The 24,208-nt window shown below is 39.0% G+C and overlaps 1 protein-coding gene and 1 long non-coding RNA gene across 4 annotated transcripts in view; one reads left to right on the top strand and one right to left on the bottom strand.

The window, feature by feature from the left end:
• The window catches only part of ADGRV1 (adhesion G protein-coupled receptor V1), a 292,864-nt gene that overhangs the window by 93,539 nt on the left and 175,117 nt on the right, over positions 1-24,208 (bottom strand). The gene's annotated exons all lie outside the window — the stretch shown is intronic.
• Positions 6,975-23,675, top strand: LOC121080784. 3 transcript variants are annotated; one of them, XR_005825495.1, is made up of 5 exons: positions 6,975-7,654; positions 11,595-11,777; positions 16,960-17,098; positions 19,040-19,130; positions 22,560-23,675. It is a non-coding gene; the product is annotated as an uncharacterized LOC121080784 (long non-coding RNA). The 3 variants fall into 3 exon arrangements; XR_005825494.1 differs by lacking the exon at positions 11,595-11,777; XR_005825496.1 differs by lacking the exons at positions 11,595-11,777; positions 19,040-19,130; positions 22,560-23,675 and adding an exon at positions 17,397-18,122.

The following is a 24,208-nucleotide window of genomic DNA, read 5'->3' as shown; positions in this document are numbered from 1 at the left end:
AACTCTTACATGCTTTTGAGATTGAATTAACGGGCCTGCAGTTGCCAAGATATTTTTTTTTTTAGTATGTATTATTTCCCAGTCACACAGCAGCACTCTGAAATGAAGGATTTGTTAAAAGCACTTGCTACGAGACCTGCAAGGTATCACGCCTTTACTCTCAAAGCTAGGAATGGGGACCTTTTTGTTCCAACCTATGAATGCATCTGTCTTTGGGTTCTCCTCCTGCCTCAGTAGCCATAACCTTCAGTCCATGCCACTAAGTCTATTCACCATCTTGCCTTTATCCCAGTGGTGATATTCAACATCACTATCTTCTCTGAAAATGTGAAGATTTTAATTTTGTTTGTTTGGAGCCACACTAAATATATTTACTTTTATCACCTCACTGCAATTTTTTACCAGAAATTTTACAGCATTCTCTCTTCATTTATATAACAAAAAGGACATGACAGAAATTCCACACGAGAATTTATACCGCTGTCAACCAAACCAAAAGCCCATGGCATACTCAGTGATGCCAGCTATAGGTGGTGTGAGGAAATCAATCAACCTTTTAAACTGTAAAAAGGATTTATTAAAATCTAAGTTCAGAAATAGCAGAGCTAAATGTGGCCTCACTTACAGAAATTTACAGAGAAAACAATGAGGCTAACTGAGCCTTGCCTTTTGAATAAAAGAGAAAAAGGAAAAAGCAGAAGACTGAAGCGATTCCACACCAATCAGGTAAGTAACTGCCAACTGAGGAGCAGGTTGGCTGAATAATAATAATAATTAGATAGACAAATAATAATAGATAATAATAAGAAGTATGTATCAAGAATAAACAAGTGGAATACAGCGTAGTAGCAGTTACAGCTTGCTATGGCTAAGTGCTGCAATGCTTTGATAAGATGGACTTTAAAATGAGGGTACAGCACGTGACACATCAGAATGTATCTTCTCTCCACTTCAAACCAAAAGGTGGAAGTACTGAATGTCATCTTTGTCTCAGTCTTTTTTCTAGAAAGATCAGCTTTCAGGTATCCCAGGTCCCAGAGACCAGGGGCTAAAGTTTGGGGCAGGAAAGATGTACCCTTGGTGGAAGAGGATAAGGTCTGAGAACACCTAAGCAGACTGGACCATGGCACCTGATGGGATGCACCCATGAGTGCTGAGGGAGCCGGCAGATGTCGTGAGACCACTTGTGGTAATCTTTGGCCAACCATGGTGACCAGGAGCAGTGCCTAAATACTGGAGGAAAGCAAATGTCACCTGCATCTTCAAGAAGGGCAAAAAGGAGGACCCAGACAACTACAGGTTGCTCAGCCTCACCTCCATCCATGGAAAGGTGATGAAGCAGCTAATCCTGAAAACTATTCCTGGGCACCTTAAAGATGAGAAAATCACAAGGAGCAGTCAGCATGGCTTCACTGAGGGGAAGTCATGCTTGACCAACCTGATAAACTGCTACAATGAAGTGACTGGCTTGGTAGATGAGGGGAGAGCAGTGGATATTGCCTACTCGGACTTCAGCAAGGCCTTTGACACGGTCTCTCACAAGATCCTCATAGATGAGCTGCTGATTTATGGGCTGGATAAGCAGACAGTGATGTAGGCTGAGAACCAGCTGAATGTCCAGGTCCAGAGGGTGGTAATTACTGCAAAGTCTAGTTGGAGTTCTGTGACTAGTGACATGCCACAGGGCTCAACACTGGGTCCAGATCTGCTTAACATCTTCACTAATGACCTGGATGACAAGGCAGGGTGTACCCTCAGCACAGTTGCAGATGACATTGAACTGGGAGGAATGGCTGATACACCAGTGGGTCATGCTGCCATCCAGAAGGACCTAGACAGGCTGTAGAAACTGGCAGAGAGGAAGCTCATGAAGGGGAAGCCAAAGTCCTGAACTTGAAAAGGAACAACCACCATGCTGGTGGATACCCAGCTGGACAGCAACTTGCCAGGAAAGGCCCTGGGGGTCCTGCTGGACACCAAGCTTGACATGAGCCTGCCATGTGCCTTTGGCTAACAGCGTTCTGGGCTGCAATAGAAGTGTTGGCAGCAGGTTGAGAGAGATGATTGCTCCCCTCTGCTCAGCGCTGCTGAGGCCACACCTGGAGTCCTGTGTCATTCTGGGCTTCCCAGTAAAAGAGAAACAAGGACATACTGGAAAGAGTCCAGCAAAAAGCCATGAAGACAATTAAGGGACAGCATCTCTCCTACAAGGAATGGCTGAGAGCTGGGACTGTTCAGCCTGGAGAAAAGGACTGGGGGAATCTTATAGATATATATCAGGTATGTGTGTGTATATATATATTTATAGATATATTTATTTATTTATTTATATATCACCTGAAGGGCGAGGGCACAGAGGAGGGAGCCAGGTGGTGGTGTCAGTGGTGCCCAGTGACAGGACCAGAGGCCATGGGCACACACGGAAACACAGGAGTTTCCCTCTGGACATCAGGAAACGCTTTTTCACTTTCAAGGGTGACTGAGCACTGGCACAGGTTGCCCAGAGAGGTCATGGAGTCTCCATCCTTGGGAGATGATCTAGAAAAAAAATATCTAGACACAGTCCTGGGCAATCGGCTCTGGGTAGCCCTGCTCAAGCAGGGTGCTTGGACAAAATGGTGTCCAGAAGGTCCCTTCCAAGCGAAACCTTCTGTGATTCTGCGGTAAGAGTAATGACCTTAACTGGTCAGACCAGAGTAGACTGGGTCAGGTATGAACAATTAGTATATGTACAAAGTTCACATATTTTTTATAGCATTAATATACTATTTGGCCACTGTATGATCAAATCCAAGATTACGTGCAGGAAAATTTAACTATGGGTAAAACTGTAAGTCCCTTTGAAGACATCTATATATCCACCTTTCTCTTAGCTGTTTTTGCTAAAGTATGGTATGGAACACAGTACGGAATATCCCTTTGGTCAGTTGGTGTCAGAGGTCCCAGCCTCTTGCGTACCTCCAGCCTACTGACCTTTGGGCAGTGACATGGGAGGCTGGAGAGGCAGCCCTGATGCACCACTCAGCAGTAACCAAAACTTCCATGTGTTAGGAACACCATTCTAACCAAAAATACACAGCACAGCACTACAAGGGCTGCTCCATACCATCCCAGACTGAACACACACTTGCAGTGGTACCCACTGTAAACCGACCTGTGCACCTTTTCATGAACTCTGTCAAACAGGCAGCTTTGTTTCTCTTCGTTTAACACGTCAAGAGTGATAAAGGCCAATGATTCCAAATAAATATCCAACATATCAGCACTTCCAGTTACTTCTGGATTTAAGACTACATCTTACCTTCCACCAACTGTTTTGAACTTTTCTGGGAAGTACTATATTAAAGTGGTTGTCATTGTGGCATTCCTTCAAAACCGTTCCATGGACATGCAGTGAAACTAATAAATTAGGAATACTTTGATGAAAGAATATCCCTTTTTCTTTTACTTAAGTAAGATTTTTTTTTTCCTTGCATTTTGTGGCAAACAATATCACATAATCTATTCCCGGTCAGAGAATACGCAACACCCAATGAGGAGGACAGGAATGTTTTTTCTGCTGAAATACATAGGTAATTGATTTACCATGTTGTCCTCGAATTGAGCCAGTCTGTCAAGATTCTCTCCCAAGTTTTCAGCCTGACAATGTAGTAAATAATAAAAAACATTATTTTAGAAAGAACTAAGTGTATCTGATATGTTTATTAGCTACACAACTCCTCCAAAAATACTAGAAAACAGGAACTTTCAGCACTGTTAGTGCAAATGTGAAGTTAAAAAACCCTAAGTGATAAGTAAAATAAAGGGTAGAAGTAAAATAATAAAGCAGTAAAATATGATCAAAACTTGATTTATAATTTTAAGAACTGCAGAAATGTTTTCACAGGGGGAGAAAAAATCTGAGAGTAGTAACCTTTCCCTATTGCAACCAGTGCTGAAAAGGCAGCATGATGTGCTGCGTGAAGAAAACAAGAAAAAGAACACCTTGCTGCGCTCTGGAGAAAAAGTTGTGGAGAAGGCTAACCCAAGCAGGTATAAAAGCACCAAGCAGCAGAATAACAAAGTTTAGCTCTGAAAGAGTGCATGGAGCTAGAGTCTGCCACAGCTGCTCAAAACAGTTTCACTTTCTCATCCCAGCAGGAAGCACCTCTGCCTCCTGTAGCTGAGAAGATCCTTCCGCACCAGGACAAACCCACAGAACAAGGGCCGACTCCTCTAGAATGCTTTAGAGCATGCCAGCAAATAACATGCTTATGTCATGTTTTTGTGATTTCTGTAAATTCCTGTTTCCCAGTATGAACTCACATAGCTTGAGACACTGTCTTCTAGGCAGAAATGTCTCCATGTATGTCTCACAGAAATGAATCCTAACGGTGGTCATTTCATTCCTTTTCACATTAAATAAATTTCTTCTCTCATCAATTCTATTATTTTCTTTAATAAATCAAAATTTTCTTTGTTCTATGTAGGAAAAAGTTTGTCTTCCTTATAGAGCTTGTTTACATGCATTTTGATTAAAAAAAACAAAACAAAGAGCCCAACCATATGCTGTCACTACACCAAAGTAATATCAAAAGAGGATTAGTATCAGCAGTGCTGTTCCTTTTGTTGGACTTAATTGCAATGAGCAGTAACATAGAAAAATAAACGCATTAAAAACCCTACGTCCTCACCAAACCACTCTCATCTGCTTTGAATTTACTTTATATGGGTCGAAGAAGGGGTTCCCTCCTCGAACACAGGGATGCTGCTTAATAATAGCACATATGAATCATACGTTTTGTTACTGCTCGGTAGTAACAGGACAGCACTGATTTAAGCCAAGAGTTCTTGTGTTTTGTGTTCTGATGTTAAGTGCCAGGACAAAAATACCAACAAAGGATGTTCAAAAAATGGCAGAGACCTATGGACACTAACAAAAATTCTAAGTCACAGAGAATGTTTCAGAGCACAGAGGAAATTATATAATAATAAAATTATATAATTTAGAAGAGTCAAAACACTGTTTAACTGGGTCAAAAGAAAGGTTCCATAACTAACTTTCCATTTAATTTTTTTCTGTATTAATGATGCTGAAATAAGCAGTTGAAGTTCCTTTGTGAATTTACATGAACACTAAATTACTTCACTGGTCACTAAACTGTTTCAGAAATTACCATAATTCAGAGAGGGGTGCTTTGTAACTGACAACATAAAAAAACACATGTGGGTTTAGCTTGATTTCTAGCTTCAGTTAAGCCAGTGAACATATATATTAAAAGAGAAGTACCTTTTGAAGAGCAGCTCCAAAGTCTGACTGTATGATTTTGCATGCATTGTGTATCTTAGAGATATTTTTGTGTTTATGAATTATTTGCTTAAAATATGTTGATTATATGTCACTGTAAACCCGCACTTTAAGAAAAGCCAAAACAGCTAACTGAAATAAAGCCACTTGAAATACTGATGGTATATGTACAAGAGTGACCCATGGCGCTTTTGTGTAAAGATGTTTACACTTTATTAAGCAGCAGCAGAACTGGCAACCATTTCAAGTAGCGATTAGACATCAGCAACCATATGTTGTTCATTTGCGTCCCCCAGCTGAGCAAGACAGCCATTGATCTCATGCTGGGTTCAGTCCCTGCCCTCCTCACTTCCCTTCTTTAGGCTCAGGGACTTATTTTGCTTCCCCGAGCAAGGCAGCAGGCAACCTGAGGGCGCGGGGTGCAGGGCAGGAGGGGGTGAGGCACCGTGATGCTCACAGCTGGCAGAAGCTAGCCACTGGGGAAAGGCTGGGGCAACTCGCACCCTCCGCGGAACAAGCCTGACAAAAGCCTCCTCTAACAGTTTCTCCTCTCTTTCAATCATGCTGTCCCTAACAAAGAATGTGTTGAGTGATTCTCATTGAGAATTTATACTTGATTTTTATTATTTTGACTTTTTCATATAAATAAGGAAAAAAAAGGGCTAATAGGCCCTTAAGAAGTCCAACCCATTTGATTTTATATACAGATTCAGATCAATGTACCCAGCATAGCACCCCTTAAAGACAGCTCCTATTATCACCTCCATTTAGTTCAGGGACAAAGATGCACGTTGCTTTGCCACTCTGAGTCCCACTGCAAGATCCTCGGTAACACAACACTTTTGCTATAATGACGCAAAAAGAAGTGGAAAAGATCCTCTTTGTAAAACCAGCAAATATCTACAGACTCTTCCAGTTTGAAGTACCCAGAAACAGCTCAGGGCAGTCTGAACATGCCAATTTGGCAGGCCCAAACCAAGCTTTTCCAATAGATGTTGGTTTTCTACAGTAGGATCTGCCTCATAGTTTTCTATCTAGAAGCTCAGAAAATAACCCTGAGCAGAGCTGCCGTGACAGATTAATTGCCTCCAGAGGCTTCTCAAGTGGGATCTCTATGTGCTTAGGGGGTACATTGGGAAAAACTTTTAATAATGTGACTTTTTGCTTCCTCCATTTCTGGATATAGATTTTTCTTAAAGTTCAGGTGTAAGTTTCCAGCAGTTAGCACCCACAAATCTGACAGCATGACCATTTATTACCTCTAAACTGAATTTAGGACTCTCTCCAGGGTCAGCGATATGTGATGTTTGGTAAGTAAAAGTACTGCAAGGGAAGCATGCCTGTTAAATCCTGATGCTTTATGTAAACAGTTGGAAATGGACAATGCCCCATGCCTCTGGCTGATTCCCCCTGCCTGTCAGTGTTTAAGAGGCATTTGGACAATGCCCTTAAAATTATGCTTTAACTATTGGACAGCCCTGAAGTGATCAGGCAGTTGGACTAGATGATCATTGTAGGTCCCTTCCAACTGGAACTATTCTATTTTTTCTACTGTGTTCTAAAAATAACCTAAAGTCCCTGCAGTCTAGATGCTGGCTGGAGTAATACACAGCTCTCTTTCTACCCACGTGCCTACAGGAGATTTCCCCCCCTGTAGGGATCACAACACGCGGAGGGTAGACTCACCATAAATTGGGGTCAGGATGCCATCAGGGTGTCTCCTTGGTTAATATCTTATATATGGTAGCAGAGGGTCACCCATGCTTCCTTATCTGGCTAGCCAACTGTGAAGGATATCTATTTATGTTCTTAAAAAATAAATAAGCAAGATGTAATTACAGACACATTGTGTTTTCTGGCTTTACTATACTTCAGTAGCAAAACTCTGCCCGGAGGTTAGTCCCCTAACACTGGTCTGGACATCATCGTGAGGGGTTTTTCCTTTTCTTCTTCAGTTAAAATGCACTACATGAAGCAAAGACCACAGTTTAAAACAGTTAAACTGTTAACAGTAACCTGAGTCACGTTTACAGAATTAGTGGCTGCGTAAGCAGCTCAAAAAGCAGGTACGCTAAAAATGTAACCTCTAGCCGAAGGCTGGTGATGGTAGATGGTTATACTTTTCCCCAGTACCTCTGTTGGTAGCCTGCATGCCATCTACACTCTCAAGAAAAAAGCAGAGGTTTACGTGCAGAAAGATCTTCACAGGACTGTGGGATCTCTCTTCATTTACTGTTTAGAAGAGCTACTCTAAGATGAAGTCTGGTATGATATAAAAGAACATTTAATTCAAGTTTTGCCAGAAACTTTTAACACGTAAAGCGAAATTTGCTCAAAACAAACTGAGCATTCTTCAAGGGCTAACAGGTAAGTCCCCTAGTATTTCTATTATTTGTAACCTGTGGTATTAAAGAAATGCTGGCCTTATTTAAATATATGTGACAATTTTTGATTCGGATTCCCTCTAAATGTTAAAATACAGCCCAGAGAATGATGAGTTCAGTGATCAATATAACCTATTGTGATACAGGTATCTTTAACTGCTGCTTTCTCTGCGCAAAGGGCTTCATAATTACAGAGCAGAAGAAGGTTTCCCCCTCTAACAAAAACAGAACACACAACCTGTGGATTTTGTTGTGCGAATGGAAAGATTGAAGTTTGAACCCACAATAATCAATGTGAATTAGTAAACAGCATAGGCTATAACAAGCAGTAAAGATTTAAGATGATTCCACTTGAAGACAGGACTTTTCAGACGCCTGTAATAAAACCATCATGAGCATGCCAGCTGACATAGGTTATTAAACAGCATTAAATAATCTTTTAGTAGTTGTAGTTTATCTGTTCTGTACAGACCTACCTGATCTGTAAACAAGTGGGGGAAGGAACTGGGTCACTAGCGCTCTGAGCAATAACTTAGATTAGAAACAGACAAAGAAAAATACATTAAATATGCCAAAAAGATAAGGATCCTAGAACTGTGACTAACCTAAAGCAATAACATAGATTAGGTATTAAGTACAACTTTTAGTACGCAAACAGTATTGTAAAAATAAGTTCTGGAGTGTGGTTCAAGTATTTATAGATTTTAGTTATATCCTGCTGCCACGGACTTTGTTCAGGGGTACAAACTGAACTGCTTTCTCAAACACAGAAACCTCCTTATCTAGCTAGAATCTCTGCTCAGTTGTTCCGCCAACATATGAAAATGAACTGCAGACGAAGTCTTTTATTCCTAAAATAACTGTTATTCTAACTGTCTTCACACAAAAATGACTTAAATAAACTGATATTTATTCTGGAATAGAGCATCTGCATATGAAAATAGCCTGAAAAATTACTCTGTAATGCCTCCTTCACTGTTTTGATACTTGGTGACTAGAAGCTGTGGTGAGCGCTAAAGAATATAATGTTTTCTGTAACAGTTTCACATAATTTCTAACATATAATGAGAATGCAGAACACATTAACTTCGTCTCAAGTAAGTGGGTTTGCAGATAGTAGTCAAAAAACAGGCTTAGCAAAATTTCTAAAAATACAAAGTGATTCAAGCTTAATTCTTTAAAAGGACCTCTCAGATGTTGTTAAAGAGACTTGTATTAAAACAGTAATGTAGACATAGGGTTTTGTATTTAAAAAAATAACTAAACACTATCTGTATTTTATCTAGTACATTAGTTCCCTGTGCCCAAGGCTGGGTTATGTAGGTTCATATGGTCTAATTCCTGTTTCTTGATGAGAATCTCCCACCAAATGCTAAAGGAATTTGAGCACACAGTTGTATACTGTCATAGTGTCAGCTGCTTTTTGCATGTTTCTTAATTACTTACAATTTGAAAGATTAGTTTTGTAAACTAGTACCAGGGGGCCCTAGGAATAAAGTACATAAATATATTCCATGCTTTGGGCACCAGTTCAATCATACTTGTACTTATCACACTTATTAGCTTCAAATGTCTGATATATATTCATGGAACATCAAAATCAGTTTGTTAAGCTGAGAATGGCTATCCCCTTATTCAAAGTAGAATAGAAAGGTTCTCTTTCTGTTTTAAACTCACCTGCTGTATTTTCCATCAATACATAAAATTATTTATGTCGTTTATGAAAAAGGTGGGGAAAAATGGGATGTGAGACAGTCTTTTCATTTTACAACACTTCAAATATTTCAAAACCGATCTCTACTTCAAAAACCTTCAAGCTGTGTATAGGAATTAAAGAGGTACTTAATTTGTCATACCCAAAGCACAGCCAATAGCCAGTGAATTGGACTCATCACATCCAGACACAGTGAATTTTAAGCGCTGTAGATGTTCCAAAGCTACAACAGGTAAAACAAGTTGTAGCTTTCAAATGTGGTGATTACAAAGGTGTACCAGTGTCCTTGTGTTCTCTTATTTATACATTCTCTAGCTAATTCTTTCTAACAGTTTTAATGTTATTTTAATAGTTTTTGGTATTGCTATGCATAATGATCACAGGGTTGACTGGTGACTCATATCCCTCTTGAGAGAAGCTCCAGGCCACAAGCTTGCCTCTCACTTTGTATGGATCCCCTCAGTCCAAAAGTCTCTAAACTGCATCCCTGGGCTTTTTCTGAAAACAGAAAAAATATCCAAAATAGCCCTGCTCTATCATACTTGAAAAGGAACAGAAATGCACTCACTAGTAACTCATTTTCATGGAATCTATGGGCTGGACTGGATTTGCAATCCAGTAAAGTAAGCCAGAAAGACAAGAAACAACTCACAGACTCCTGGTTTCATGAGACACAAGTAAACATTCCAGGAGGACGACATCCAATGTCCTGGGGTAGATTGGGGAGAGTACAGAGGCAGGGGACTGACTCTGTCATCCATCAAAAACTGCATTTTAGGTTGGGACATGATAATGCATTTCTGCATCTGGCCCTTTTCTCTGAAGGTGACACATATACTTCAAGCCACTTGTAAAGCCTTCTCCTCGATTGAAATACTGTGTTTTCCTTCCCATGATGATGATGATGATGATGATGTAGAGGTAATGACTTAAGGCAAGTCTCATACCAGATTTAAAGTCAGACTGGCAAATTTATTCCCACAGGATTAGAGTCAGTCATGCAGATGTGGAACAGGCCACACACAACAAAGGGTCTGAAAGTAAAATAGTACTTTGTACATAGTACGTAGTAAAAATTACTTTCTGGGTAGAAGTGCCCAGTTAAAAAAAGAAGGCTTACAGTAGCTGCAAGAAATAAATAGAAGAACCTGGAGAAATACAAGAATCCAGTTTAGGGTTTAGCCTAAATCTGGCAGGGAACACACAGAACAGGCCCTGCACTAAAGGAAATCTTCAGGGTTCAGACAGGAACACTGCGTTTAGAGTATATCTGACTAAAGCAAAAAGGCCTTTCTGTGCCTGGACTGCAAAGAGGCGTGGGACAGACTAACAAGTCTGAATCAGTTCTGCAAATCCCTAAGGAAAAAAGGCAACTGGAAAAAGAGCCAGAACCTATGGCTTTACAGCATGAATTTCTCAAAGCCTTATCTTGGTATGAACGAGGCAGCTCACGGCTACCAGGGAACTTCCAAGTTCTCAACTGAATGAGGAAAAAACCCTATTGCATCAGAGTAAAGCTGAAGTTGTTGTTTGGTCTATTTCTACATCCTGAAGTTGTAGGAACGTATTTTAAAATGAAAGTTCGGACTCCAGAGTATAGTTCTGTCATAAGCCATTTCCAAATTACATGACTTTATATTGCAAAGATTCACCCTCGGGGGCGGGCTGGTAAAAATGGATCTGCACAGGTTTCCTAGCAGTGCCAATCCAAACGGCTGGGCTAATAAGACCACCTAGAGCGAGATCATTATTTGTATCAGCTGTAAGCAGCTTCAAGATTCTTATGATTGCTGGGCATCAGTAGGGAGGCTCTAGTTATGGTTGCTACTTGATTGAAGAGATCTGACAGTGCATGTGAGAGAGGCTGCACTGGACAGCCAGGACAACCTTAGGGAAACCAGGATTGTGTTAACATCCAGCAGAATTTGAACCCAATTTTATTTTTTTTGTAATTAACGTGCCTCTGAGGCAAAGCTGTTATGCATTAAATTTTGTTAAATAAATATAATAAATTGTTCCTGTTTTCTTCAGTATTACTTGTTATTCAAAAAGATTAACTTCTGGCCTTGGTGCAGATTCCACTTATTGTGGCAACAGGAAGGAAAAACCTACTGAAGGAAAGGGGGAATAAGGCAGATAATAATTACAAGATGGAGAGTGAATAAGACTCCTCATCTCCCATTTTTGTTTCATTTTTTTCCATGTAAAGGCTTAACACCGAGCAACTTCTGTCAGACAGCCATGAGATGCCTCCCCCAGCAAGCGCCTCCACCCCCAACACCTCCTCTCCAGGGGTTTTGCTCCCAGCCACAGCAGCACTGCTTCAGTTCTCAGCAGCTCCTCTGATTATCTGATAGCTGCCAGATACTGCAGAACACCTTTGGATAAGAAGGTCACTACCAAAGGCTTAACAACCGCCTTTTTTAGTGCAAATACTTTTAATTGTTTTATTTTAGTTCTAATGTTACTTATAAATTCTTACGACTTTAGTAGTGAAGAACCACTACCCCCCCAAGACACTTATGTTTAATCCACTGAATCTGCATTTAGTAATTCTAATTACAAGATCCACTAACCCTACCTTGTAAGAAAAACAAAGCCCGTTCCCAACTGGGCAGTAACTTTTGAACCATCTTCTGTTTCATTGTGTCGGAGTGAAACCAGAAAAAGTTACTGGAAAAAATTTAAGTTAATTTCCAAACTAACCTCCTTGCACAAAATTTGCTTTTAGACAAGAAAGTATTTCACAGGTGATTAAGATGCTATGGAATTTTTAGGTTCAAAATTAATGTTGTCTACTTAGTTGTCTTTACTTACTACTCTAGAAGGTAGTTCTAAAGCAGTAAGAAAAACTTGTCACATACAATCACCATGCCTTTTTTTTTTTTTTTTAATAGTAAAACTGATATCCAGACCATTCTATGTACCACTAGTTGACCGACAAAACAGGCTGCAAGAACAGAAAATGTTCTATGATTTTGCAGGATATACACTGTCTAATGCAGCGCAATGGAGAATTCTCTTTACATGATAACTTGAATGCAGCATTCAAAATGAGAGGAATAAATATCCATGGCTTAGTATTTTTTTCTGGGAGTTTTTAAACACTGAGTATGCTCCTGCCAATCATAGCACAGAGACCAATCTTGTCCTGGTAGGACAGAGTCAAACAACTTCAGATGTAGGTTCTTTAAAAAGAGCTGTTTGTGAGCTGATAGCTGCCTAGCCCAGTTTACATTCCATCCCTGAGGTGACTGCAGCTCCTCTGCAGCTCTGTCGCTGTAAAACTGAGAGCTGTTAACATTTAGCAGGCCTAAAACAATGAATATTTCTCACGGATGTTTGGTAATTCTGCAGGCAAAAAGAGCAGAGACAGAAAACAGAGTTCTGAAAACCAGCTTGGTGGAGTGCAAGCTTAAATCTCATACTCAAGGAAAACAGGCTGAGCAGAATGGCTTTGTGTATGGATGCTTATATAAGGAAGCAAATACCTTCTCTGCTTAACTGATAGTTCTAAAGCAATTAATCACCAATTTACTTTCAAGATGGAACAAAAGCACTTTTTCTACAGCCCCTTTTTTTTTCTAGGGACATGGTATTATCTTCCTTACCTTTGATTGCAATACAAGCCAGACACAAAGAATGTTTTTCTTAAAGTCACACGTCTCCAACCTGTCTCCTTTTAGAGATTGTTTCTGTATTGTCTCAACATTTCACTTGTTCCTATCAACAAGGATGTTAACAACAGGGATGTTTTTGCTGTGACCAGGTGTTTCAAGGCCTTCCTATGCTCAACTATACTAATAATAGCGAATGCCCTCCTCAGACCCCTCCCATGTGATAAATTAATCAACACCAGAACTTCAAACGTGAATAAAGTGGCTTATGCACATTAATTTATTAACTGACATTACCTCATCACCATGTTTTACTTTTCTGTTTCTTCTTAATATGTTCATGTAGTCAATTGCTATCACTGAAATATCATCTGAACTCAAAACTTGCATTGATTCTGTGCCACCTACATACTGCATTTGGGGATGTGCTTGCTTGCATTTGCTTCTTGACTGCAAAGAAAATCGGATTTTGTCATTTCAAGGAAAACAATGTCATTTCCTTAGTTCACCTCCTCTGTGCCAGCACCTTCCCGTGCTCTCCCTCTCTGCACCTCCCCATTCTGCTGCCCACCTCCAAAGGCTATGCCTGCAAAATTGTGTCCCCAGGCCCCCTGGCACAGCGAGGACAGACCTTCTGCCATGCATGACCATTACCCATGTTGCATAAGATCAGTTTTAATTTGTATTGTATCTTGCTCACAGATGTGATTTCATCTGTCTTATGCTTTCAGTCAGCTGAATATGAGCTCGCCCCAGATCAAAAGCTGTATAGTTTGGCTAACATCGTGTAGTACTTGAGAAAGTTAAGTCTTGCTGAGAGGCTGAGTCCCACATTAGTTTGAACACAAAGCAACTCTAACTGCAGCTGAACGTTTTTTGTTCAGGGCTGGCCTCAGTCCAGCTTGAAGCATGAGAAGTGTACGTTTATGTCTGCCAGGAAAGGACTACGCAGGCATATTCTTGACCTCCAAGGCCTGAAGAATAAAATGTCACTGTATAAGATGAGGGTCACAGGCATGGGTTTTTGGGTTTTTTTGCATTGCACAGCCGCTTGGATGGAAATTCAGGGAAAAGCATTAGGCAAGAAAGAAGGTCCCTCTCAAAATCTCCCAGCAATTGCAGGCTGCCACTATGGCCCTTTTGGGTCACTGGCAACTTACAAAATTTACAGTGAAGCAAAGACATTCAGTGACATAGTAAATTTGTGTAAACCATCTAATGAGCAAAAAAATGCAAAAGTCTGAGGGACACCACCCCCTTCTTCAGTTCTTCATCACCAAAAATGTTTGTGTATTAGACCCACCTAGTTTCTCCAACTGTATTAGTTGGTGTAATAAAAGATATCTAATCCTAAAAATTTTGCTGTGAGCAAACTGCAGCTACAGCAGTATTACTACATGAATCATGCTATGATTTAGCGTATCCTTATGAACATGTATATCTCTGCTTTTCATTTGACTGGATGTAAGTGTACAGCAAGAAAACACAGAATCAGGCAAATAGATTAAAACCTCAGGCGTACAGTTTATGCCAGGCTGAACCTTTCCTACACAGACCCAGTAGCCTCACTGCAGATTTTCTCCTGCTTTCCTAATTTGCACATAGCCAGCAACCAAGCTCAGAATCTTACTTGAAAGCAAAATGAATGGAATTGAAAAACAGAAGTTCTACCTTTCACTCCATGTGATTAGTCATTTTAATCTTTTTTATTACAAAGTAGTAATTAATACTAAAAAAAAAAAAAAAAAAAAAAAACAAAAACAAACCTAAAAACCTATGTTTTACAGCATTTTTGTGTCTGCAGTGCAAATTTCGTACCTAAGGGTACAAAAATTAGTATCCATACAGAACAAACGAGCCCAAAATTTTGTGAATACTTTTTTCTCTCCAGTCTCAATCCTGTTTACTTAATACTTTGCTTTCTGGTTTCTGTAGCATATTGCTACTATTGTGAATGCTCAAAATACAGCATTAATTCAAAACGGTTTAGAGACTGTAATATAGGATTCCCTCTCACTCCCTCCTTAGGTAAATTAATTGTAAAGAAAGTCCACACAGAATAGGTACAAAACCCCCACATGAATGAATTTTAAGAAAAGTCAGTCTTTTGAGCATTCCTGCTGGCCCGTGGGTAAAGACTGCCTCTCAGTGGGCATATCTGTTCAGCCTGAAAGTGAAAGTCATCTAATTAAGTGGAAATCCCCCATCATCATATGTGTTTTACTGGTTTTTTCACTGTCTAAATTGAACACATGTGAAAGAAGATTGTCATCAAGCACTTCCCAAGAAATGCAGCAAGTTGTACGATTTACTATACTTTTGCATATTGTCGTCACTGGAATTCCTATACCGAAAATAAGGGAGGCCTTTCTGGGAATAGAAAGGACTTTTTGTTCAGCTGCACACATTAAAAGTTCTTCATATTAAAATTTACTTTGGCTAATTTTATAACTGATGTTCTCTCTCTCTCCCCTGCCCCACACGCCGCACCACCACCACTCCCCCCCCAAAAAAAAAAGAAAAAAAAAAAGATGGATGTCAACAGAGGTCTTGATAAAGGTCCTATACTTATCATTTTACCAGGAGCATCAACTCCTTGTCCTGTAACCAAGACCATGGGTAAACAGCACTGCTCTGCTCTCGAAATCCCTAACCTGCACCAAATCTCTTTAAAACAGAATTAAGGAACATTTGCTTTGTCCAGAAAGTAGAAAACTAAAATTCAAAAAATTCCATCCCTCAGGATTTGATATATAAATGAAAAACACAAGGCAATCACTTCTCTAATACTCTGATGATAATGAGTATGTGAAAACAAAAGACAATTCTGAAGAGATTATTATTCTGAGCAAGCTAAAGACCAAGCAACTGTTTTTACCTTTGATAGCATACTGTGCTATTTGACAGAGCAATATATGTTATTTCCTGTTGAAGTAAGCAGTCAACAGTTAATGCCATAAAACTGAGATGGAAATTAGTATGCTTTTATAAATACATTGGCATTTGTCCTGTGTTCATTTTGTCTCTGAATTTTGATTTTTGTTTATCATATTTTTCTTACACTAATCTCTATCTCTGCTCCAATAATGCAGAGACTTGCAGACTTTCATTATGTTATCTTCAATCTCATAAACCATCTTACTCTCAGTAGGCAATTTTGCAAATATCTACCTTCATTCAAAGTGGCTTTTGTTTTTCATTATATTTAAACAACACTGCAGAACACACCAAACAAAACCAATACTGCTGTTTGCTTTGGGCTCTGACTAAATGATGCAGGGAGAGATGGTTGGCACAGAGGTGGGAGAGGGGAAGCGACATTAAGAAAAAGGTTAAGGGTGAAATAAAGTTGCAGAGGATCAGAGGAATGTTAAATTGAGAGTCTGCAATACAGCATTTTTAGAAAGTTTGAATCTGAGAAGAAAAGTCACGGTTTACACTCCTCAGGAAGATAAAATCCTTGAAGGCCCCCTGTTTTCTTGAAAACCAGCTCTTTCTAGGCTCAAGTCTTGTGACTGCAAGACATGTCTTTGAAATAGAGGCTGCTTATATTCTTTGTACAGGGTGGACATAACCAGTTTATGAACTGGCATATCCCAGGAGGTTAGCAAGCCAGAATACTTGGAAGAAGAACATATTTTTAGCATATACTCACATTAAGACATTGCTGCACAGTGCAATCTCAAGCTCTATGCTCCGAGAGCAATCAAACAGGTTTCCATTTCTTCTGTTCTTCTGAAACCTCTTTCCTCTAGGCCTGAACTGACTCTAACAAAGGAATTCAGTCAGACGAGTGAGCCATGAGTCACAGGGGAAGCTGACTTGAAAATGAGTATTCTCTGGCTTCCCCTTTTCTCTCCCTTTTCACACCACCTTCCCTGACTTAAAGTTCTTGATTTCTTTTCTTCCTGATATCCAGCCTAACAACCAAAATATTTTATTTAAAATTATCTTTAGGAATGGAAGAAAAATACATGGAAGAATAAAAACACCACCTGGAAATACAGGAAGAGGCTACAAAGAAAGAAGCCAGAAGACACTTCAGATGACGCAGAGAATTAATATTATTCATGCTTGAAGGAACCACACAAAAAAGGTTACTCAGCCCTTAAAAGCTATGACAATACTCAGAAGCAGTACCACTGCATGTAACAAGTTAGCATTTGAGTTGTGACAGTTACTTTCCATGTCTAAATCAACCTAGTCTGTTGTTAAATTGACTGTCCTCCAAGAGGATAAGCTTGTTTGCAACGTGACAGGGTGTTCAAAACTCTGCTGCAGCTCAGTTAAAACATGGCACATTCCCTCTTCCCCAAAAAACATTATTAATTAATTATTAGTTGAGTGATAATTGTTAAAGTTTTAACTCCCAATATGTTTTTCTACTTTGACAGAATAACGTTGCAGGACAGCTTAAGTCACAACACGGCCATGCTGATCGCAGCAGTGAGACTGCACTTGGCACCTATGCTCACCAGAGACATGCCAGTCTTTGTACGTAGAGGCTCGACAGTATTTTTGTTTGGGAATGTTCAGTGCTTTCCACGGGAATGAACTGCCAAGTATCAGCCAAATTAAAAAATTCTACACTTGTCTTAAAATATTTCTGCCAGATAATCAGACAGCTGTGTAATGAAATGTATTTAAAACTTCAGGTATAGAAGCAATATTATTAGCTTTATTCAGCCACTATGTTTAGATGTTTTTCACATTATTCACATCATTGCAGAGAATTAATTCACAGCTGCAGTCTGGTATGTCAGTTTTGAGATGCTGTAAAAGTGCCACCATACAAATACCTTACATGCTTTTAATGAAAACTTTTATTTTCTTTCCTTTTCAGTTTTAATATCCTTTTATGTGTGATTTAAGGTAAGAAAAAGTTGCAAAGAGCTATTACAAAGGACTTTGGTACCGTTTGCAAGCAGAAGGTGGAAGTAACAAGATTACTGACTGCTGGGAGACAGCACTTTTCAAAAGAGTGGGCACTGGGTCTCAGTAGGTGGTGCTGTGGGTAGAAAATACTACTCCAGCTGTCAGCAACAGACACGAATTAATTCAGCTAAAAAGAGATTCAAGAACAAAGTTTATAAGTAATTGGTATAAATTCAAATATCTGAAGTATATATGCAGGAGGGAGGAGAAGAAAAAGGATGTGTTCCACTGCATTATCTTCCATTTCTCCCAATGATTAAACTGAAATGAATGCTGCATTAAAAAAATATATATATATATCATGGAGATATTAGCCCTGACAATTTCAGTATTAGATGGCTAATATATATCCTTATGCAAGCGTGACTTTCAAAGCAATTGCTCCTACCAGTACAACGTATTGTTAAAGACAGACAAAACTTGGTTTTTTTCTGCCTGAAGATGCAGGCATTGTGGTCAAAGAAAACCTCCCTCCCTGGGTACACAGGCATGTTTTCCTAATGTGCACTGAACACAGGTATCAAATTAGGAAGTGAAATGATAAGAGCAAATGGTGTCATCAGTGCCAGACGAGTTTATCCCACCCACAATTTCAGTTATGCGTGAAATTCTTAAATTCCAGAGAAGATTTGCATAAAGTATGATTGGTTTATAAACACACTGTTGACTTTGAATATGGCTTTTGCTTATAGATTTACAAAATATAACTCATAGGTCCACTGCCTCTAACACAAGCCAATATAAACATTAGATTCCTGACCAGTGCTGCCTACTGCAGGGATGAAACAGTCACCCCTCACTGAAGAACAGAGAGTTGTTTGGTGTGACAGTGAGCACAATCTACTCAGTTTTAACCTCTGTGGTACTGTGTGACCTGCAAATAAGTCTTAAATAGTCAATGTTCAACAAAACTCCATTTTGTCCCTGCCCTCATCCCAGTAAATTATAATTGTTCTTTTATTTAAGGACGAGAAAAATGGAAGTGCTCCTCCTGAATCCAGCATAAGCTAAACATTCACAGTTTCTAATAGTTACATATGAAGTTCCTATGGAGAAATGTTTTTCAGGGTAATCTGAAAACTATTTTCATAATTTTGTACAGTCTCATATTGGCATTTAATCTGTCTGGAGACAGAAGACTATGGCTGTTCCACTCATGAACTACCTCAGGTCATCGCTGAAGCTAACATATGGTTAGTTCTTAAGATACATAAATTTACTGAAGTAGTTTGTATTTTGGGGGAGTTTTTTTCATTCCAGTGTACATAACAGAAAAACAAGAGGCTATCTGCAAAATTCTGTTTGTGCAAGAGGCTACCTGCAAAATTCTGTTTGTGAACATAAAATAATGCTCCTAAAAATAACTTCCTCCTCTCCCTTTTGCCCCCTGATCCTTCTCTGGATAACGGCAAAGCTACCAATGGAACTACTGGAATCGATCTTCCCTCCTTCTGTTCCATCTGATAACAAAAAGGAAAAGTCTTCTTTCCTGCAGAAAAAGGATTAAAGCTTCTGGCTCCAGTATAATTTACATCTCCCTAAGGCGTTCAGCTACTGTCCTCACTCCTTTGTAAATTTACACATTGAAGCAAGAGGACATGTTTATATGTAAGCACTGCAAGGGCCACTATAGGAAAAGCCTTTCTGACTTTATGGTTTCACCCCCTTACTCAAGGGAGAGATTTTTCAAGAAAATAATTCATTGTTTGAGTGCAGATTAATGGCATTGTTAATTTATAGAAAGGCATCATCAATAGTTTAAGAACTTTTTACTTACCCTGGTCAATCAGTAACAGATAAAGCACATTATGAGGGGGAACTGTGTAAGTGATTAATTCCAAATCTCACATAAACTTCTAAGTAGCACATGGAAAATTACAAGGTGTCTGCCCTGTGGTAAGAACTTAGCATCCTATCTACCATGGAAAAATCTAGGAAAATGGACAAGGAAATGAGAGAGGACTCTGCAGACACGCAGAATGTTAAACACTTTCAAGTAAACTGTTTTAAGAAACATAAAAAAAACAATAATAAGCATATTTACATTTACCTATATTAAATTTAAAAGTGGGTGCTATTATTGAAGGAACTTTGTTTAAACATTAACATCTTAACCTAACAATGAATATATAACATGAATTTAAAAACAGACAAGAAGAATACTGCTTACTCAAATACCAGCCCCAAACAACCCTTCACAGACTTGAATTTCAGCAAGTTACTCTCAGGCAGTGGAACTGCTTTAACAGAAAATTCAACAGAGCATTTGAGCTGTTGTCAATGGGAAGCTCTTAGAGATTAAGGTAGAAATGCCTCCTCAGAGTGGAATCTTTCAAAGAAAATTCTAATAGCTAGAGGACTAAGTTTGTAGAAAAGCAACTCAGAATGCAGGATAGATCTTAACTTTGGTTAGCATCTCAAAGACTTCATCAATCAAAGGATAATAGGATAACCAAAGGATTATAGAACTGTTAGACAAGATTTAGATTTTTTTTCACTCAGAATATGCTTATGTTGTGATTCTTTTCACATTGGAGTAAACAGAGCGCTGGACTGGGACTGAAGGGCCCTAATTTTGGATCCTGACTCTGCCCCATCCTAACGTACTCACAGAGAAGTAAGGACGCTTCTCTTCTCTCACTTTCTTTATCTACAACACAGAGATTTCAAATATTTTTTTAAGCACTTTGCGACAGGCTGTGAAAAAATGACACATAAGTATTACATGCTGTTGCAATGCTTATTTTTAAAACCATCTGTCACTAGAAAGAATAAAAGAGAAGTTGTCATGCTTGAACCATGCAGCTGCATTTCAGACCTCTACTGACCTAAGGCTACAAAGATTAATAAGTAATACCATAATTATGAATGGTGGTTAAACAGCAATCTAGATTCCAAAGCCAAAATATACAGTTCTCTTTCATGTATATAAACTTGCCCCAAATTAAACAAACTAGCTTCAAAGGTCTACAAGACCAGAACTGAACTCTGCTACCTTTGCAGGCCACTTTATTTGAGAACACTGTCCTTGATGTGTTAAAGTTCACTGGGCTACATTCACACTGTTTGTTATTAAACATTAAATCTGATTCTGTGTAAAAAAATATTCTTTTTCTGGAATGTTACAACCTGTGCCAGAAGCTTACAATTTACAGCTCTACTGACACCATTTGAAACATCAGTCTATAAAAAGACTTAGAGTAGTATTTTCTAGCGGTGTTTTCACTTGTGTTTTCCCTACCATAGCAATCAGAAGACATCAAGGCCCTTCCACGCTGGGATGTTTTCATCTGCCAGGCTTAGTTTCATCATATTATTTGACTCAGGAGACACCCAGCTGGCAGAAACTTTTTATGCCAACACGTATGATCTTTTTTTTTTTTTTTTTTTTTTGCCTAGAGGAGTTTTGACTATCTTTCCTATAGTCCCCTAGGCATCACTGCAAAAAGTCTATATATATACCACAGCAATATCAACAAAAAGGTATTAATGTCATGAGTCATGTCCACTATGAGAGAATAATGTTAAATTGCAGCAGAGGCTACTTGTGGAAGCTTTACTTGGAGAAGCTTTACTTGCGGAAGCTTTACTTGTGGAAGCTTTACTTGCGGAAGCTTTACTTGTGGAAGATGTGTTGTATGAACTTCATCCCAGGACTTCCTAGTACACCTCTAGAACTACTCATTACAGCATTCTCAGTTCACACATTTTGAAGCTGCAAGGTATACAGTAGAGTAGGGATTGATAGGGGCAGCAGAAGGAATGGCAAAACACTACAAGAGGATCTTGGAGAGAAGGTAGAGAAGTGACCCATTTTGGTGGTCAGAGTGTTGTTAGCATTGGTGTCCCTACCTTATGGGTTCCCCTTGCTGAGCAGTATCAGCAGCCTGAAAGGCTCAAGCATGGTTGTCTTGTGTCGTTGCTGTTTGGCTCTCTACAACTCTGTAGAGTAAGGATGTTGGAATATTCTTTACTTTTCTTTTGCTATCATGAGAAAAGTACCTTAACAAACCACAATATACATGATCTAAGTGCAACAGGTAAATATTTGAGATCTTTCTATAAAGATACTTCCTATACAGTTTGCCAACTCTGCATTTCCAATGGCTGGTCTGGATCAATATACCAAGTTCCACGCATCAGAAACTTCGACTGAAATTAAAATTTTGAGCACTGTATTTCTATTTTGGTGTAACATCACCTGCCAATGAGAAAATTATTAACTAAAATTCTTCCAGAGAGTCCTGTTGTTAACCTAGAAATTTCTCGTGGAGGAAATTAAGTTAAGCTGATGTTATTCTGCAGAATGATTATTCAAGGGCAACACAGCGGTTGTGTTAGATATCTGACATGGAAGCTGTTGTGCCCTAATGGCCATTTGCATAGGTGAATCATACTGAGCAGACAGATTTTAATTATTCAACAAGACCAGAAAAGGCAAGTGAGCAGGAGATCCTTCCTTTAAAAATCTATGGTACTGTATTTTGGGTTGAGGGGCCAGAATGTATCTAAGTAAAACTTGATTCATTATCCAGTTATGTTCTTTATTACTAAGCCAAAGATACTAACTGCTGCCTACTGCTTCTCCCCATGTTTTGATAATTCCTCTCTTTCTCTACCAGGTTGACTCACAGAAAGATGTCCTCTTCCAAGAAAACACTGACATACTGTATCCTCACCTGACTTGGAATCTCTGTTTTTCCATTGCTACGATTCTCTATTTCGCTGCTTTTAAATCTCTGGTTTCACTGTGATTTTCTATGGTTTCACCAAACCTGAATAAATGTGTAACACAAGCAAACTTTATTTCCCTGGTATAGATAGAGTTTATACGTAACAGAAATGTCAATGCATAGCGGAGACACATCCTTCTTTCTACTGGTGTTTCATAGTTCTAACATTGTGAGCAACTATCAGATTTGTAATCTCTTCTAAAATGATGTAAGCTTTTCGAGCATGATCACAAATTCATTGAAAAATGAGGTCTGTTAAGAATCAAAATACTTCATCCTTTTCAATTACCCTGGTAAATGAAAAAAAAAATGTTCAAAATCCCTCCCATTTCTGCTTGTTTGTGTGGTTAAAGCAGGAAAGTACAATTTACTTCTTATTTAAAGTTTCCCTTTATATTTCTTTCTTAATATTACATTTGGGAACATAAGCCAGGATCACACAGGAGATACCCATAAAGCAGCACCTCTCAGCTACACAGGAAGGATTGATGGCATACTTGCCAAAGAAGCCAAAATGGGATTCTGTATGTTCTTTGTGAACAAGATTTCCTACATTTCTCCTGACTTCCAACAGAAACAGTTACTATTTGGTATTTGGAATTTGTAAAAAAAACCAAAACAACAACACCCTTGATGATACTTATACAAAGCCAAGGAAAAATATCATCATGGGCATACTTCGCCATCAAACATGATATTCCCAGGTGTTTAGTAAACCATTATTATTCTACACTGTTTCTGTTTCCTGGGAAACACAATAAGAACGAACGCAAAGTAGACCTCATCATGAACTCTGGAAAGATAGAAAGGTGACTTGCCTACACGCCCAACACGTGACTGCTGAATGAGAATGCTTGGGTCTGGAAATGCTGGCACATAGCTGTATTTACTGAGAATGGAAAAAAGTTATTAAAGCCAACACACAACTTCCAACCTCTCTGCCTGTGAACGATTATCTAAGATGCTCTTTTTAATTTATTTTTTTTTCCTTTTGAAAACTGAACTATTCCTGGCTACAAAACTTACTCCATGCTCCATTTTTATCTCTCTCTGGAGTGTTTGCAATGAAAGTATGACAAAAAGGTTAGCCTCTGAACTGCCTGTTTGTTTGACCCACTCTAGGATTAGGTAACTCCTTTCCTAAGGAGTGAAAGCACTACTGTTGTGCAAAAGGATAGTGTCCTGATAGTACTTTGTTTTGTTGATGAAAAGGCCCAGTAACAGGCAAACATCATACTCTCAAAAGCACTACATTTTATATAAATAAATAAAGACCACACTTGGTAACACTGGCAGCCTGAACACACTTGTGTTTTGTTTGCAGATCCCTGCTTGTACCTGCCCAAACATGGGCAAATTTCTGACTGACTCTTTCTATTTGATCCATATATCTAAGACACTGGACTTAGACTTATTAAGGCTCATCAAAAGCACCAGGGACCAAAAGTTCATCAAAAGCACTAGCATGGCGAGAACAACATAACCAGAAATATTTGACAATATTTGACAAAAGGGGTTGGACAGACAACATTCAGTCT

Source organism: Falco naumanni, chromosome Z, assembly GCF_017639655.2.
Source record: "Falco naumanni isolate bFalNau1 chromosome Z, bFalNau1.pat, whole genome shotgun sequence".
NCBI lineage: Eukaryota > Metazoa > Chordata > Aves > Falconiformes > Falconidae > Falco > Falco naumanni.
Note: the sequence above shows the minus strand (reverse complement) of the source record. Positions and strands in the feature narration are given on the sequence as shown.